General features: G+C 37.7%; 1 protein-coding gene across 4 annotated transcripts in view; it reads left to right on the forward strand.

The window, feature by feature from the left end:
- The window catches only part of CTNND2 (catenin delta 2), a 935,738-nt gene that overhangs the window by 303,196 nt on the left and 615,197 nt on the right, over positions 1–17,345 (forward strand). Inside the window, exon 1 of one of the 4 annotated variants that reach the window (XM_050794062.1) lies at positions 11,097–11,665. The exons of the other annotated variants lie outside the window; for them this stretch is intronic. The gene's annotated coding sequence lies outside the window, so the exon portion shown is untranslated. Of the gene's footprint in view, positions 1–11,096; positions 11,666–17,345 lie in introns of those variants that run through there. 4 annotated transcript variants of the gene reach the window in all.

Genomic DNA, 17,345 nt, shown 5'->3' on the forward strand with positions numbered 1-17,345 from the left:
AACCCAAGTATTAACTCTATGGCCATAGAATGCCATCAGAAGAGCAGAAGAAACTTCCACTTTTATGGTTCCTGGGCATGCAATAAGACTCAAGAAATTAGATAGCCAAATCAGTGTTCCATGTCTCATCACCAGAATATCAAGCGTCCTGGCCTGACAACCCCAAGGGAAAGTCTAAACTTCGTTTTCGTAATCACTTTTTCATTTTTCTGACTTTTCACTGAATTGTACTCACAGATATAAATCTAACCTTTGATCTACATGGACCTCATGAATAACTACAAGTTCTACTTGTTTGGGATTGTAAGAACTAGCAAAAGCAAAACAAACAAAAAAACCCAAATCCTCTGCCAGTCATGGATGTCACATTTGAGAAGAAATGCTATATATGGCAAGAACTATTGTGGGCAACTTCAAAGTTTCATACACAAAAGGAGTTACTTTTTCAAAACTCCAAATGTGGTCATTAAATAAATGTGTAAATATATTTATAACTACAGAAAAGTTCTAGAAGACACAAGCTTCCAAAAACATCTGTTAGAAATAAAATACCTGTTCAAGATGAAGTTTACTAGGGCAGTTAACTTTTCTCCTGTAGCACTTATTATAATTTTTTTTTTTAGTTTTCCAGGAAATACTGCTATGTTATCATGAACTCCTTGAGTAGATTGCCCCATGTATTTTTGATGTTGCTGTAGATGTTATGATTTGGATCTGCGTCCCCACTCATATCTCGTGTGGAATTGTGATCCCCAAGTGTTGAAGGTAGGGCTTAGTGGGAGGTGACTGTATCATGGGGGTGGTTTCAGATGGCTTAGTACCATCTTCCTGGTGCTGTCTTGTGATAGAGTTCTCGTGACATCTGATGAGATCTGATGGTTTAAAGGTGTGTGGCAGTTCCCTGCTTGCTCACTCTCTTTCTCCTGCTGCCATGTAAGACGTGCCTTGCTTCCCCTTCACCTTCTGACATAATTGTAAGTTTCCTGAGGCTCTCCAGCCATGTGGATCTGTGAGTCAGTTAAACATCTTCTTTTTAATGGATTACCCAGTCTCAGGTAGTTCTTGATAGCAGCATGAGAACGCACTAATACAAGATGCTTACTTTTCATGTTTTTTGACCCAACTGTTAATGCATATTCACTATAATAAATATTGAGGTTTTACATTTACACTTGTTTGTGAAATCTTTTGGTTAAGTCTTATATTTTTCATCAGTTTTCATGGAGAAGATATATTTTCCCAGCTCTTCATCTTCAATTCGTATATTAAGACTATAAGAAATAGACACTTCCTCCTTTCCCTCAACTTGTAAGCCCTCCCATAGGAGGCTTAATGAAAAGAAAGGTGATATGTGTTTCCTCTTATTTAAGGAGGCGCAACACTATACCATTTAAATATAATCAGATAAAGGATTTTAAAATGTGTATACAGTATCAACCTTGATTACCTTTAGAATAGTTGACAAAACCATGGTGGTAAAGAATTGCTTAGTGGGATTACTGGGTAGGAGACCCCCCTGGAGTCCTGTCACCCCTAGGAACTTACCTGATTCTTAGGGAGCTGGAATTTCTCCTCATCAGCACGTATCTCCCTTGGTTGTGGTATAGATGGAGAATCTGATTTATCATTATCATATGAACCCAATGAGAACATGATGTGGTGGTTGTTAGCCATAGCTCCTAGAAGACAAACTTAAAACTTGGTAAATGATTATAGATAGGTCTCTCTAGTGGTTAAGAACACAAACATGATTTTGGACAAATTATTTAACTTCTCTGAATCTGTTTCCTCATTTATGAAATGAGATCATAATAGCTTGCCTCATTGGATGCACACAGAAACAATGATAACATTTTACTTTAAGGCTAAACTGTTTTTTGGATACAACAGCAGCAAAAATACAGCTGTTTTTATCATGTGAGAATATGGAAAAGGGTAATTTCAGTGATATGGGAAATGAGTTCTCCTCATTATCCCGCGGTGAGTTGCCTTCTCAGTAAAATACCAGCTCTACTTATCTTCATTGTTATTATTATCTTTTTAAAGAATATTCGCAGCCAGGCTTCGTGGCTCATGCCCATAGTCTCAGCACTTTGGGAGGCCAAGGCAAATGAATCACTTGAGCCTAGGTGTTTGAGATCAGCTTGGGCAATATGGCAAAATCCTTTTCTACAAAAAATACAAAAATTATCTGGGCATGGTGGAACACACCTGTAGTCCATCTACTTGGGAGGCTGCAGTAGGAGCATCACCCGAGTCTGAGAGGTTAAGGTTGCAGTCAGCAGTGATCACACCACTGCACACAAGCCTGGGTGACTGACACCCTGTTTCAATAACAAGAATATTCCCTAATTCGGAATGCTTATTTGTGAATTAAGAAAAGCACATTATTGGCTAAGGCCAAATTGTAAGCTTAGAGCAAGAAATAGAGAACATAACACAAATCTGTAGAGCTAAATGAGCCTTAAATTTTTCATCCAGTCCATCATATATGTCAGCAGCTTTGAAATACCAAGGAATCCTCTCATTCCAGATGGACTGGGTAATAAAGGGAGCAAACTCAGTATTTAAGAGCTTTACAAAGCTGTAAGCAAAGCCTGTGGACATCTAAACATTGATTTGAAATAATGCAATCTCAGTTCTAGAACCAACTTAGGCTGTAACAGACACGGAAGGGCTCCATTTTTAAGATACCGATATATAGGCACTGTTCAGAAATAGAAGTGTATTCAACAAGTCTTATAGAAAAGTCTTCAAAATTCTAGAAGATCAACGTGCTATATCTACAAATGATGAGTCCCGGAGCCTGTTGTGATTCACATCGGTTTAATAAACAGTGCTGCCATATCTGTGAGCAGCATCCTTTTATCGTCAGAGATTCCGCTGGACTTTTTTGGGTTCTCGCTGCCTGTCCTGCTCCACACACACCAAACCTCACCATAGTACAAAGAACAAATGAGAGCTTGTTCTCAGGCAGTCAAGAAAAAATGGAACAAATATACTAGAATTCATGAAAGATTGATTGCTAACTGTTTAAACACTGCTATCAGTTAAAAAAATGCTGATAAGCAAACAAAAAGCACAAAGAGAACACTGGAGTCCTAGAAACAGGGGAATGCCAGTCATGTTCAGCCTGTTTGTCCACCTGTAACCCTCACCTCCAAGGAAGCACCTTTAACCGCTATCCCCTACACATCTGAACTTCCCAAGGCTGTAGGAAGTTAACTCTTTAAAGGACAAAATATCCCAGCCTAAATGTAAGGGATTTTTGTAATACCCAAGGCAAATATATCCTACAGGGAATGGTTATACAAAAACATGTATATAGTTATGCTTTGATGTATCGAAATGTGATATGTCTTCAAGAAATTACTCATTTGTTTTATTTCTCTTTGCACAGAAATATTTTTAAAGTAGTCTCTTTGGCTAGTGCCTTAGCCAAGCACATTGTGAGAAGAACTTAAAATGCTCGGTCATGTGCCTTTTCTTATTGGTATTCCTTAGGTGCCTCGGCCAAGGGCAATGACATAATACCTAAGCCCAGTCAAAGAAACAGGGCCCACTCTGTCTTGACAGAGTATTATTCATGATCACCACTTTACATAAATGTTAAGGGATATCAAGTAAAGACATGAGCTAAATATGCAAAAAATTGAAACAAATGCCACTCTTAATGCTGGGTGATTAGGATGCAGTATTCTTAGTAGTCAAACAAGTCGAGTTATTTCTTAGAAGACAGTGCCTTAAATTTATGCCTGAGATCTAGAAAAGGATGAAATATGATAGATGCTTTCCGTCTGGTAATAAACAAAAAATACTCCCAGTTCTGCCATAAAGAGACTCTCAATTTGTAATTTAAAATTTTGCATTCTGCAAAGGCGCACATGCCTATGTGCATGCGTGAATGTGTCTTGGAGAAAGAGATTATTTAAAAGTGAGATCCTGCATTTATTATTGATATTATTTGGAAATAATATATATTTATAGTAGAACTGATGCATCGTGGCATTTTAGGAGGCAGTGGTGCTGATTCCATATAGCAGATGTGTTTCTTTACCTCTAATTAATTAATACATTTTTAAAAGTGTGTTCTAAGTTAATTTCCTGGCAATCATTGTCGTTGTGTATTTGATAACTTGATGGAGATTGCCGTCTTTAAGCTTTTTAATCCCAAAAATATAAAATCATGTGAATTTCATGATTGATAATTTACAACATCAGGTATGCCAGTGGGTTTAAAGTTGAACTATTACCGAGATGGTCAACTATACATTCCATTTGAGAAACCCTGTTTTGAATACAGTGAAATTAATTTCATGCCAGGGTAGAGAGCTGCTTCTGAAATCATTTTGTCTTCCTCATCTGTCATTGCGTGAGCTTTAGTTTGAGGCACCAATTGAAGGAAGGCATGTGAGGTCTCAAATAAGAGGTTTATACCCTGCTAAAGCAAATAATAACCAGAATATATATTATTAATAGATTTAATAGACCCTACACTGCTAGTACAGACTTTGAATTTACACTGGATTCAGGGATATTAGCTAGTGTGTGTGATGACACGTACATCTAGTCTCTTAGTACCAAAAGTCCTGTTTTTGAGTCTGTCTGACACTTGATTTCAAGAGTTTAAGGCAGCAGCAGGCAGCACTGGGGTTTCAGTTGTATCTGAGTACTTGTCACTACAAGGGCCCTAGGCAAAAGTCCAGCATTGTTTGTTTGACTTCCTTCCTCATCCCTTTTCCCCATTTTTTTTTAACCACCTCCTGCAATCCATTTCAGCAGCGATAACTGTTGGATTACAAATAAAAGATGAGCTGGCCCTAAAAATATTACTCCTTGCAAGGATTTAATTGCAAAAGAATCTTTGTGTTGGAGCTTCCCCATGTCCCTTGGAAGGCAGACTCAGTAATTTGGCTGTCAATTGTGTGTAATTTTATACCTTAGCGTCTGGAAGGATAATAAGTAGAATTACAGAGTTTTACACTGAAATGCTGATTATCAGAAAATAAGAAGCCACAATTTCAGGAGTCATGTCTTTTAAAGTCTCTCCTAAATATCAAGTTTTGTTAGCATAAACATTTTAACTGTTAATATTAACTTATTTGTAAATCACTACCAAGTCACCCATTTCATGTTAAAGCTTTTCTGTGTTAATGCTACTTATTCTTCCACCCCTCTGTCCATATGAGTAGATAAAATTTGCCAGGACATGAACATTATGAACATCTTGTAGGTTTTGTTTCTGTGTGTTTGTTTGTTTGTTTTTTGTGATTATTTGTCCAAAGGGCCACAACATAGTCAATTATTTTAACGTTAATGATACCACAGCAAATAGTGATTCCTTTACACTTTAGTTCTACTTTTATTTTGTAAAATGTAAAAATCCTTCATTTTCTTTAAGAAGAAAATTGGCAACAATATTGCTAGAAACCTTTGAAATTGATTTTTTTAAATCAAGAACAGTTAGTAGGTAAATAATATTCCTGTTTTTATATGTGCATGCCTGTTATAGCTTTCAAAAATCTAGGATATAAAATAATTTAGAACCCTTTTAAAAGTAGAATATACATACAGAAAAATGTTGGTTTTTGCTCTAATGGTAAAAACTGCAATTACTTTTGCACCAACCTAATATATTCCAGCAAATGCGGCTTGCTCACTGTTATGTGTGTGAGACTCAGTCCTAATAGTGTGTGCGGTTTTACATGGTTTACTTTGCTGAATAGTATTTCACTGTGTACATATATTATACTATATTCATTCTAGTGACTGGGCATTTCTGTAGTGTTCAGTTGGGACTGATATGAGCATTATAGGAGATGTCTTCTGGTATACTTAGGTGCACATTTTTTAGTTTGTGGCATTATCGAGTAGAATTGCTGACAAATAGAGTATGTTTATCTAGAATTTTAGAAGAAATTCACAACCATCACATTTATTTTAACATTTTATATTCCCACTTACAGTTCTATGAAAGTTCCAGTAACACCCAGTACTTGCCATTTTGGGCATTATCTAGCTCTCTAAATTTTTATCATTCTAATGAGTACTTAGTGGCATCCTATGGTGGTTAAAATTTTGTACGCTGGTGAGTAGTGAAGTTGATTGTCGTATTAGTCCATTTTCATACTGTTATGAAGAAATACTGGAAACTGGGTAATTTAAAAGGAAAAAAAGCTGTAATGGACTCACAGTTCCACATGAGTGGGGAGGCCTGACAATCATGATGGAAACTGAAGGAAGAACAAAGACATGTCCTACATGGCAGAAGGCCAGAGAGCATATGCGGGGGAACTGCCCTTTATAAAACCAGTAGATCAAGTGAGACTTATTCACTATCATGAGAACAGCATGAGAAAACCCAACCCCATGATTCAGTTACATCCCACTAGGTCCTGCCCATGACACATGGGAATTACGGGAGCTACAATTCAAGATGAGATTTGGGTGGGGCAGAGCCAAACTATATCAATTGTCTTTTCATTTATTTATTGGCCATATGGGTCATGTGGTTGTTTTCTTTTGTACAGTGCTTGTTAAGTATTTTACCCTTTTTCTATTGGGTTGTCCATTAATGTCATATTACATTGCATTTCAGACTTACGCATATACAGAGAGAGAATGAAAACATCTTATCCCATTAGTATACTTTCACTTTCCTGATGGTGTCTTTGATAAACAGACTTTCTCAATTTTAATATGGCCCAATTTATAACTTTTTAATATTCTGTCATGGTTAGCTCATTTTGCGTCCTGCTTAAGAAAGCCTTGGCTACTCCAAGGTCATGCATGCGCTGCATGTAAGCATTTTCATTTAATCTTTCACATCTAGCCCTTCACTCCAGATGGAATTGATTTTTTTTTATTTTTTGCAACTGGGGTCAAGTTGCATTTTTTTTCAACAGCTGAAGGCACTATCTTTCCCTCTGCACTGCAGTGTCATATTTCTTGTAAATCAGGTGTATGTGTGGCTTGGCATCTGGTTTCTCTTCTGCTCCACTGTTCTGTTTGTCTCTCCTTACATGGATACCATGCAATCTTTATGACTGCAGTTTTCTAGTCCGCCATGTTATCTGGTAGGCTGTCTTCCAGATTTGTTCTCTTCCTTTAAGACTGCTTGGTCTTCTTAGCTCTGTGCATTTCTATATAAATTTTAGAATCCACTGTCCATTAACTCAGGCCCCTTACTCCCCAGAAAAGCATGCTGAGGTTTTGATTATAATTTTTTGGTAGATATTTGGTTGTTGTTTTGATCAAATTGAGGGCTTTCCCCCACTATTTCTGGTCTACAAAGATTTTTGTTGTTGTTGTTGTTGTTTTGTTTTTTTTACTTAATACTGTTGAACTTTGTCAAGAGTAAATATTTTTGCATCTTTGGGATTTCCCTTAAACCACTATTACGATTATCTCACAATGTTGATTTCATTCTACTTCTTTCCTGGAAACACTAAAATGAACCAAAAATACAAGAGGATTGAGAATAAAATTCCATTTACAATAATACTAGGAAATAAATCAGCCACAAACTTATATGAAAGAGATATGTGAGTTTAGACATCTCTTCCCAGATACCATACAGTATGCATATTTCATTTTAGAAAAAAGAAGAAGAAGGAAGTAAGGAAGGCAGAAGGAAGGCAGGCAGAAAGGAAAGAAGGCAGGAAGGCAGGCAGGAAGACAGGAAGGCAGGCAGGCAGGAAGGCAGGCAGGAAGGCAGGCAGGAAGGCAGGCAGGCAGGCAGGCAGGCAGGCAGGCAGGAAGGCAGGCAGGCAGGCAGGCAGGCAGGAAGGCAGGCAGGAAGGCAGGCAGGAAGGCAGGCAGGCAGGAAGGCAGGCAGGAAGGCAGGCAGGCAGGCAGGAAGGCAGGAAGGCAGGCAGGAAGGCAGGCAGGAAGGCAGGCAGGCAGGCAGGCAGGCAGGCAGGCAGGAAGGCAGGCAGGAAGGCAGGCAGGCAGGCAGGAAGGCAGGAAGGCAGGCAGGAAGGCAGGCAGGAGGCAGGCAGGCAGGAAGGCAGGGCAGGAAGGCAGGAAGGCAGGCAGGAAGGCAGGCAGGAAGGCAGGCAGGCAGGAAGGCAGGCAGGAAGGCAGGCAGGAAGGCAGGCAGGAAGGCAGGCAGGAAGGCAGGCAGGAAGGCAGGCAGGAAGGCAGGCAGGCAGGCAGGAAGGCAGGCAGGAAGGCAGGCAGGAAGGCAGGCAGGCAGGAAGGCAGGCAGGAAGGCAGGCAGGAAGGCAGGCAGGAAGGCAGGAAGGAAGGCAGGCAGGCAGGAAGACAGGAAGGCAGGAAGGAAGGCAGGAAGGCAGGAAGACAGGCAGGAAGGCAGGAAGACAGGCAGGAAGGCAGGAAGGCAGGAAGGAAGCATTCCTTCCTTATAGGTTCCTGAGTCATAATCCTCAACTGAAACATTGAGTTCTGAAGATATGAGGGGACACAGGAGAGACAGGGAACTCTATGAAGGACAAGCTCCAACAGGAGAAAATAATGTCAGGGTTTGGGGGGTGGGTAGCATAAGAACTACATTTTCAGCTACCAGCTGCTTTCACTTTTTTTCATACTTAGAATTGCTCCCCTCCCCAATCTGTTACCAAGCAAAAGTCAGGCCAAGATAAGGTTGCTATAATTCAAAAATAAGTAATAAACTGGAATATTTAAAGTAAGATAGTGGGTTGACATTGTCCAAAAAAAGTAAGAAAGAAATCAAAAAGAGAATAAAGGAACACAAAAATAATATACAAAAGGCAGAGAAAGTATAACTGCAGAAACATAAAATTACCCTCAGGAGATGTCAGAGAAAATTAACCATTTTTTATATCTTAAAGAAGTTTAAAATTATGAACAAAAATGAAAAAAAAGAAATCATTATACGATAGAGGAGGCCTGAAAGGAGTAACAAATGAGCTGGCAAAGATTATTCAAAAATAAAGAAAAAAAGAAAAAGAAAACTATTGCTGAAATGAAACCATGTTAGAAGCATCAAGCAGACAGTACAGAAATAAACAGAACTGGTGTGAGGAAATAAAGCAGAAGAGAGAAAAAAAAAAAAGGCAATAGATGTGGAAGAGAGATAACCAGGAGCTAATATATGGGTTGTTATTTTTACAATAGTTCTCACCTGGGAAAGTAATTTTCTTACAAGAGCGATATATCAATCTGGCTTTTTAATTCTGTTCTGCAGTTTTCAGTGTCAGAGGTAACTGAATGATTTCTTCCAAATTGTGAGTGAGGAAAAGTGTGATCCCAAAGTTGTATAACCTTCTAAGTAGGGCACAATTCCAGCGATGCCTTCACAGAGAATGATGGTGAGTTGTGCTAATGGAGGTACCACGAACATTCCATTCTAGGTGAAAAATGCCTCTGAGGGTTACATGGGGACATTGTAACCCTTTGTAACCCCATTGTAAATGGGGACATTTGTGTGCCTTATAGGTAATGGAAAATCCTCTTAAACATGCATTAACAGGAAAGACAGGCACCTGTGAACTTTCTTGCAAAATTGCCTTAAAGCCAACATAGTGTCAATACCTAAGTAAAGGTGAATAAAGACTCTAGATCTAGACAAGCAATCGTATAAAATGTGTTAAGTGCGTCCCTGTAAGAGACCACCTGAGCAGGCTTAATGTGAGCAACACAGCTATTTATTCACTTGGGTGCAAGTGGGCTGAGTCCGAGAAAGGTGTCAGCAAAGGGTGGTGGGATTATCTTTAGTTTATAGGTTTGGGATAGGTGGCAGACTTAGGAGCAATTGTTTTGAGGGCAGGGAATGGATGTTACAAAGTGCTTTCTCAAGGGCAGGGAGGATATATCCTACAAAGCACATTCACAAGGGCAGGGAGGGTGTATCCTACAAAGTACTTTTACAAGGGCGGGGGAATATCACGAAGTACATTATCACAAGGGCAGGGGAATGTCATGATGGCTTGACCATGGTGCAGCCAGCTCAGAGGACCTTACAAAAAGGAGAATGGATTTGATGCTGGAAGTATATGGAATAAGGACTACCCGGTACTTTAACAAAGTATGTACTCTGAATTTTTAATAATCTTGTATGTTTTTGAAAAAAATTTACAGGGCTGGGCGCGGTGGCTCACGCCTGTAATCCCAGCACTTTGGGAGGCCTAGGTGGGCGGATCACGAGCTCAGAAGATGGAGACGATCCTGGCTAACAGAGCGAAACCCCGTCTCTACTAAAAATACAAAAAAAACTAGCTGGGCGTGGTGGCAGGCGCCTGTAGTCCCAGCTACTCGGGAGGCTGAAGCAGGAGAATGGCATAAACCCGGGAGGCGGAGCTTGCAATGAGAGATCGCACCACTGCTCTCCAGCCTGGGCGACAGAGCAAGACTCCGTCTCAAAAAAAAAAAAAAAAAAAAAAAAAAATTACAAAATCTTATTTTTAAGAAGTCACCTTGTTTAATTCTTATCTGAACTAATACTAAATACAGCCCTTGTCAAATGTAGACTAGTGTTTCCTTTCAATGCCATCCAATATTATCCTAACCATTTACATTTGTATATTGTTTTAGAATTGAAGAAAGTACTTCTGCAGATATCATCTAGTTAGTATTCACAGCAACCTAATTCCACTGGGGCATTTCCTCTGTGTTAAATAACTTGTCCCAGGTCATCTAATTATAAAATGTGGACCTGGGATGCATTTGGTACACAGGTCAATAAAAAGTGCTTAAAATACTTTGCGGAATTTATGTTTTTGGAAGCTGTGGCTATAATAGAAAGAATCAGGTAAAAGACTCAAAGGAGTTGTTTGAGGTACTATAATAGCTGGGAGTGGGTGGGGATGGATATCATTATATAAAATTTAGCTTCAAAGTCCATATCTAGCAAGTTCTCTTTCCTGTGAGCCTTTTGGGTTGGTTAGATTTTGCCATTTTGTACTCTCTTTGAATTGTAATCTGTTTCAAAAAACCAAATAATTTGAATAAACTTATTTTTTGAACAGCTGTTCATCTTTGAAACCAAAAGTGGACTGGCTTTGAATATGAACTCTAAACAATCTTGAATCTGCCTCTTGCTTTTGAATTAATCAAGGAAATAAAGTCTGCTTTGAGTTTGATAATAATTTCATGATCTTTTGTTGTTCTTGTTGTTGTCTTGTCTGTGTGTGTGTATGTGTTTTAATGTGAACATGCAGATAGCTAAGAATCCAGATACATTCAAGGCAAAGGAAGATTAGAAAACTAGAATTTGCCAGGCAGGCTAGTGGGAGGGTCCTTTTGTGATGAAATGTTGCATAAATAATGCCAATGGGGGTCTAAATTCACTGTTGCCATGGAGACCTTTGTGCCTGGCTGAACTCTATTCTTTTCTCTTTTAAGACAGCAACCACTGGGCTTGTGGTATCTCTGATATGTCTTGCTTTGCTTTCTCTTAAACTGTTTGCCAGTGAAAGCAGAAATTACCATAGGCTAATTCAGCCTCCTGACTTTTTTGAGGCTGTTCTTCCCTCCCTTCTCGGTTTTTGAGCTGCTCTGTGGTTCCTTTTAGCCATGGTGCAGGGAGGCAGGAGGAGGTGGGTAGGATGCCAGGAACCGCCCGCTCCACAGCCCGGGGAAGGAGGGAAGAGTAACCCTTCGTCTTTGGGACTAGTCGTCTTGTTTGCCTAGACTACAGTTTTCAAGTATTTAAGGACCATTTATTTCAAAACGTACAGCAAAGGTAAAAGACAAAAAGTGAAAACTAACTGTATTTGGTTTTTCAGTGCTTTCTTATGAATGTTGTTTTTGTGATCATTTTAACTAAAGTTTTAAAAATGCAGGTTAAAGTTATGTGTAGAAAATATGGTAAGAATTTATTTCTGACCTCACAGTTATCAATTTATTCAGCATCTGAACATTGAAATTGTAAAGCCAAATAACCAAATTAAACAGAAAGTGGGTGTAAGAATTCCTGGGCCATTTCCCTATTAACTAACCATTATAACCATTTAATTATTGCTTTTAGTGAGACTTCACGTGTCATAGATATATACTTTAGATTTTATGAAAGTTATGATTATCCATGTAAATAATCACTTACAATTCTGTGAGAATTAAGTAAGAGTTAATTTGGAAATTGTAGGTCTTTTTTTTCCCTTTGATGCACAATTAAAGGAATAACCCCATCCAGAAAGAAATTATTCATGGAGAGTAAAGGAAAAAAAATCACCCAACTAGCGTCACCATGTAAAGTAGCCAAAAATTCAATATACTGGGCAACTAACTTGGTGCATAGCTTTCTCTTTTTGGCAGAAATTATTTGCTTCTCAGTGATAAGTTTATACTAGAACTAGAATACAATAATTACATGTTTTGATCACTCTAAATGGTGCAGGTGTAAATAAGATGCACACACCCCTTAATTACAGAAAACCTTTACCAAGTGTTTCCAGATTGCTTTTATTCAAATAACTCATTGAGAAAATTATTGCCCAAAATTTACAATGACTTCATAGATTTCACCTGTGCCACCACTGTAGCTAAAAAATATATATTTGAGATACCCAACAGATTAAAGAAACAAATTGATGTTTTGAAACCAGTGATTGAATAAAATGACAATCTATGGAATTATATTTTAGATTGCTATATATTTAAGATAGCTGTACCTTGTAGAATTGTGAGTGCAGTAAAATGGAATGCCTCACATTCTTTAGTATTTATAAAACCTTTCTTAAAAAGTCTTTAAGTATTTATCTTTAAACTTAAAGTTTTTTCAAATGGATAATAATAGTGAGAGAAAATGATTTTCACCTTAATTTTGACAAACATCAGAAAAAACTTATGTTTGATTAATACTATTTGAAATTTCAATGACTAAGTTATAAACTAATTAGAAGAATGACCATGTTAACTTAAAAATGATTTAGTTTTATCAGAAATATATTGTCATGTTTTAATATATTAATTGCCTAGCCATGGATAGTTTTATTTTAAAGAAATTAATGAAGGAAGGCATATATTACTCTGAGAGCATCTCTTATTAAATATTTCATTTCAACTAATTATTAAATAAATGTAAAAGTTTATGTTTATCGTCTTAAAGCTAAGAAGTCTTTTTATTTTTAAGGCGTGAAAGTCAGTCTCAATGGTATGGATTTAGAAAGTGATTTAAGAAAACTTTGACCTTTGGAAGTGTTTTCCATATTGACTGTAATTTAATAATATTGCTGAACTATAAAAGTAAATGACTATGAAGTCTCACCTTAGGAATACAGTGTTTGGGTGCTCATACTTTCTGTAAATCAATCTAATAGATTTACATGACATTAAGTCTTCAACTTCAAACAGTATTTGCATGTGATCCAAATAAAGAGTTTAAAAACACAATTAAGTTAACTCATTGGATGCTATGATTCTGATTGCCCATTCCCTTATATTTCAGAATGTAAGTATTTTAAATTTGAACACTTAAAATTTTTTTTATGTGGATATATCTGAAAATGTACTAAGTAGACTCTTTAGGTGGCATTTTAAACAAAAGCAGAGAGTCAAACGTGTGATAAAAAAAATTGTGAGAATTTTCTAATGCCATGTTACAAAATCTTTTCTGGAGTGTTTTACTCATGAATTGTATCCGCATAATTAACAAAAAATAAGTTTCAATTGTTTAAAAATATATATTTGCCCATTTTACTCATAAATTTTATCCACACCATAAAGAAAAAAAGAATTTTCATTGTTAAATATATGTGTATTTGTCCAGACAATTCCAGATGTGGTTCAACTCTTATATGATGATAATGGCCACATTGGAGAATCCTAGCTAATAAGTCTGACCAAAAGTTCCAGTTGGAATGGTGTGGGAACAAAGATGTATGTTTGTGTTTCCACAAGTACCTTATTAACATGTGAATTCTGATTTAGAGTTGTGTTTTGTGGCTATTGTAGAAGTCTTATATTTTGCATTCAAAACATCTTGCATTCAACAAATTTTTTTTAAGTCCTTCCTCTGTTCTCAATATTGAATTACCACATATAAAAATGGAAGAGACGTTCCCTAGGGATCAAGAACTAAAAAGTCTGGGGGGATGCAGATGTGAGAACTAGTACCTGGGATGTAGTAAAGGAACCGCTGTACTGGTGCCATGGCCAAGGAGAGCATGAACAGTGCGATAGCTTATATGATGCATTTAAATGTATTAGGTCCTCCCCATGTGTCTGAGATGAATAAATATTAAGTGACACACAAAATAACCTTTAATAAATGAATATAAAGATTATTTTTGAATAGCAGGCAAAGGAATCCTATGAAAATGTAAATCCTATCATGTTACTACTCTATGCAGAGTGGAAGTCCCTAAGGTAGCCAACAAGGGCCGCTGTGCTCTGCCACCTGCCACCCAGCCCTCCCACGCCTCCCAAGATTGTTTCCTCCTCTCACTTTTTGCTCCTGCACAGGGGACTCCTCACCTCTCCTAGAACATGCCCCCAGAACTTAGATTTTGCATTTTCTGTTGACTTTGCTTGAAACACCATCCTAGCCCCTCCTTTCTCCCCACCTCCCAGCCCAGACATACATACGCCTCACCTCCTCATTCTTTCCCATCTTTTCTGTAATGTCACCTTGTCAATGATGTCGTTCTCAATTATTCTACTTAAATTGTCTCCCCATCATCTTATTTTCCTGAATTACTTTTTTTTTAATTGCCTTTACCACAGGTAAAATCTGTTTATTTGGTTGACTGTCTGTTTTCTCCATTAGAATGCAAACTTCATGAGGGCAGGGGTTTTTGTCTGACTTTTTTCATTGATGCATTTCTAGCACTTAGACTGTGCCTGGTATTGAACAAACAAATGAGAATCTGATATAGATATATTATATTTACATGTGTATGTATATAGATAGTGTGTGTGTATACACATACATTTTTTTCTAGCATCAAATATATAGTGTTCTTTTTCCCCTGATTAAAAAAGCAAAATGGATGCAGTAGTGAGTATTGAAAGTTATCACTTGCAACCACTTATTCTGTCTTAAGTAGGAGAGAAGTGGTCAGTCACAGGCAGCAGATTCACAATTGCTTATCTTCCAACACCCTTCTTATTCTGCATCGGAGCAGAGTAAGACCTGAGAATTTCCCTTCTATGGCATGGTATATTATATCAGACAGACTCTAAGTGAAAGAACCTTAAATCTTGTCTCCTGTTACCACCCTCCAGCTGTGGAAATGTCCCAAATGCCTTCGACTTCTGTGGGCTCTGCCTGCTCCTTCCTTCCAGTGGGAAAAGCATGGCCATTATTGTAATACCTCAGCTCTCCCGAAGGTTTTGTGATTTGTCTGCATTTCCTCCAAAGTATGTTTTCAACAAAGAACACATAAAGAAGTATATATAATTTCTAAAATACTAAATCATGTATTTCGTTATGTTTCTATCCTCTATTAGCATGAGAAAAATGATTCAGTGGCCTGGATTTTTTTTATGGAATCTAAGTCAGCAGCTCTGATCAAGTTTTATTCGGAAAACAAAATGTATCTTTAGGGTCCTAAGAATCACGTGCATGGTGATATTATTTGGCCATATCTAATACTAGCTTACTGGAAAACAGAGCAAAAGTGGGCGTGTTTTTGTCATTTTTGAATCAAATTACCTGCTTCTATCCCATGAAGTTCATCCTACCTTTGACATGTTTAATTAAACTCAACACATATGATTTAAAAAATCAACTCTGTAAGCTCTAGGAATGTAATAAATACTGCATTGTGGCTAATTACATTGTGACCTTCTCCAGTGTGTAAATATTTTTCAACGTTATGGGAGTTCCTTCTTCTAGGAATAAAAAATACTGAGTTAGTCTGTGACTTTAAACAGTACTAGCTTCCCCCCCGCCCCCACCCCCCAAAAAATATGTATATATATAGAGAGAGAGAGACAGAAAGAGAGAGAGAGAAAGAGAGAAAACAAAAACTGATTTTAAGTGTTGGTCAACTGTCTAGTTGTTTTAGTACAAAGCAAAACGATTATTAGAGTCTTTCTGCACCCGTTCCGCCTCCACTACTGTTTTGCATGTATAGAGTAACATTTGCATACGTGTTCCTACAAGGAGAGCAACTCTGAAGATGGTTATTTATTGCATAGCTTTCGCATTAGTCACACGTTCCTTCTTCATGAATTTTATCTGCTTCAGTTCATTTCAAGCCCCCATGCTCTTCTGAACCAATTTCTGGTAATTTTCATCAGCATTAATAGTCTCTTCAAGAGATACTATATTCAGTGTTGAAATGTTAAATGTAATTAAATTTACTTGCCGAGGTGGGGGATTAACTACACCCACATTATCGTGGAGTACTTCTTCCAAAAATTGGAAACCGTAAAAACAGAGGTGGAGATGAAAAAGAATTAAAAAGGGAGACTTTCAGTTAATTGTGAGGCTGTGTCTGTAGAATCAGACGTAACCCTGAGGTGCTGCCCTGGCCCTGACTTTAGTTTGTAGATGCTGGTACGTTTGGGCATGTATTTGGCAAATAGAGTGCATACATATTGACCAGATGTCTTGCATATTCCATTTAGGAACTTATTTTATCTCTGGGTATGTAGAATTAAATAGGAAATTTACATTTCTTCATTTAAAAAGTTATCAACCTGACCTCTCCATTAATTTTGTTATTATTCTGAAACAAAAATCAGTAAAATTATTTTGCACATCCAGTGTGCTCTTGATTATTTACCTATAATATCTCATTAAATCTTCACAGTGTCCCTACGTGTTAGATATTATCCCAGTATGACTGATGTGAAAATTTACACTAATTATTCCATTACATGGTATTTCTGAGATCACAAAATTAAATGAGCACAGGATTTTGCACCCACATGTACTTAACTGAAGCAGACCCTCCCTCCTTCAGCCTTCTTCTGTCCATGGGTATTGCTCAATTTAAGCATCTCACTTAGATTTTAGAAAACCCTCCTAGATTTCTGCCTGTTCATAGACCCCTCTCACTGCATACGCCCCTTCTGTTTTGTTTTGTGATTTACCTCCATTCAGGTGGTCCAGGCACTTTTCCCTTACAAAAACCTTTTTGACCCACTGAGCAGCATGGAGCTCAGAATGATGGTGGATACCATGGGAACTACTGGTGTCCGAATTCCCAGGGCAACTGTTATAAATGCAGCTTCCTTACTCAGTTGCATTATGGTTGCATAGAGGCTACACCCATCCTAAGGCGGGCAAGTGAGTCTATCCCTGTCAATTTTATATAAGAGCTTACTGTTTACATTCATTTTTAGAAGGAAGCCAGAAAAACTTCATCAGCCTTGCATAAAAATAGCATTCATGTCTTGAGAAACTTTGAAAAAACGTTTTCACTAGATACAAAATTCTTAGTGTATTTAACCAGGTATGAAATAAAGTGTAT

This window comes from Macaca thibetana, chromosome 6, assembly GCF_024542745.1.
Source record: "Macaca thibetana thibetana isolate TM-01 chromosome 6, ASM2454274v1, whole genome shotgun sequence".
NCBI lineage: Eukaryota > Metazoa > Chordata > Mammalia > Primates > Cercopithecidae > Macaca > Macaca thibetana.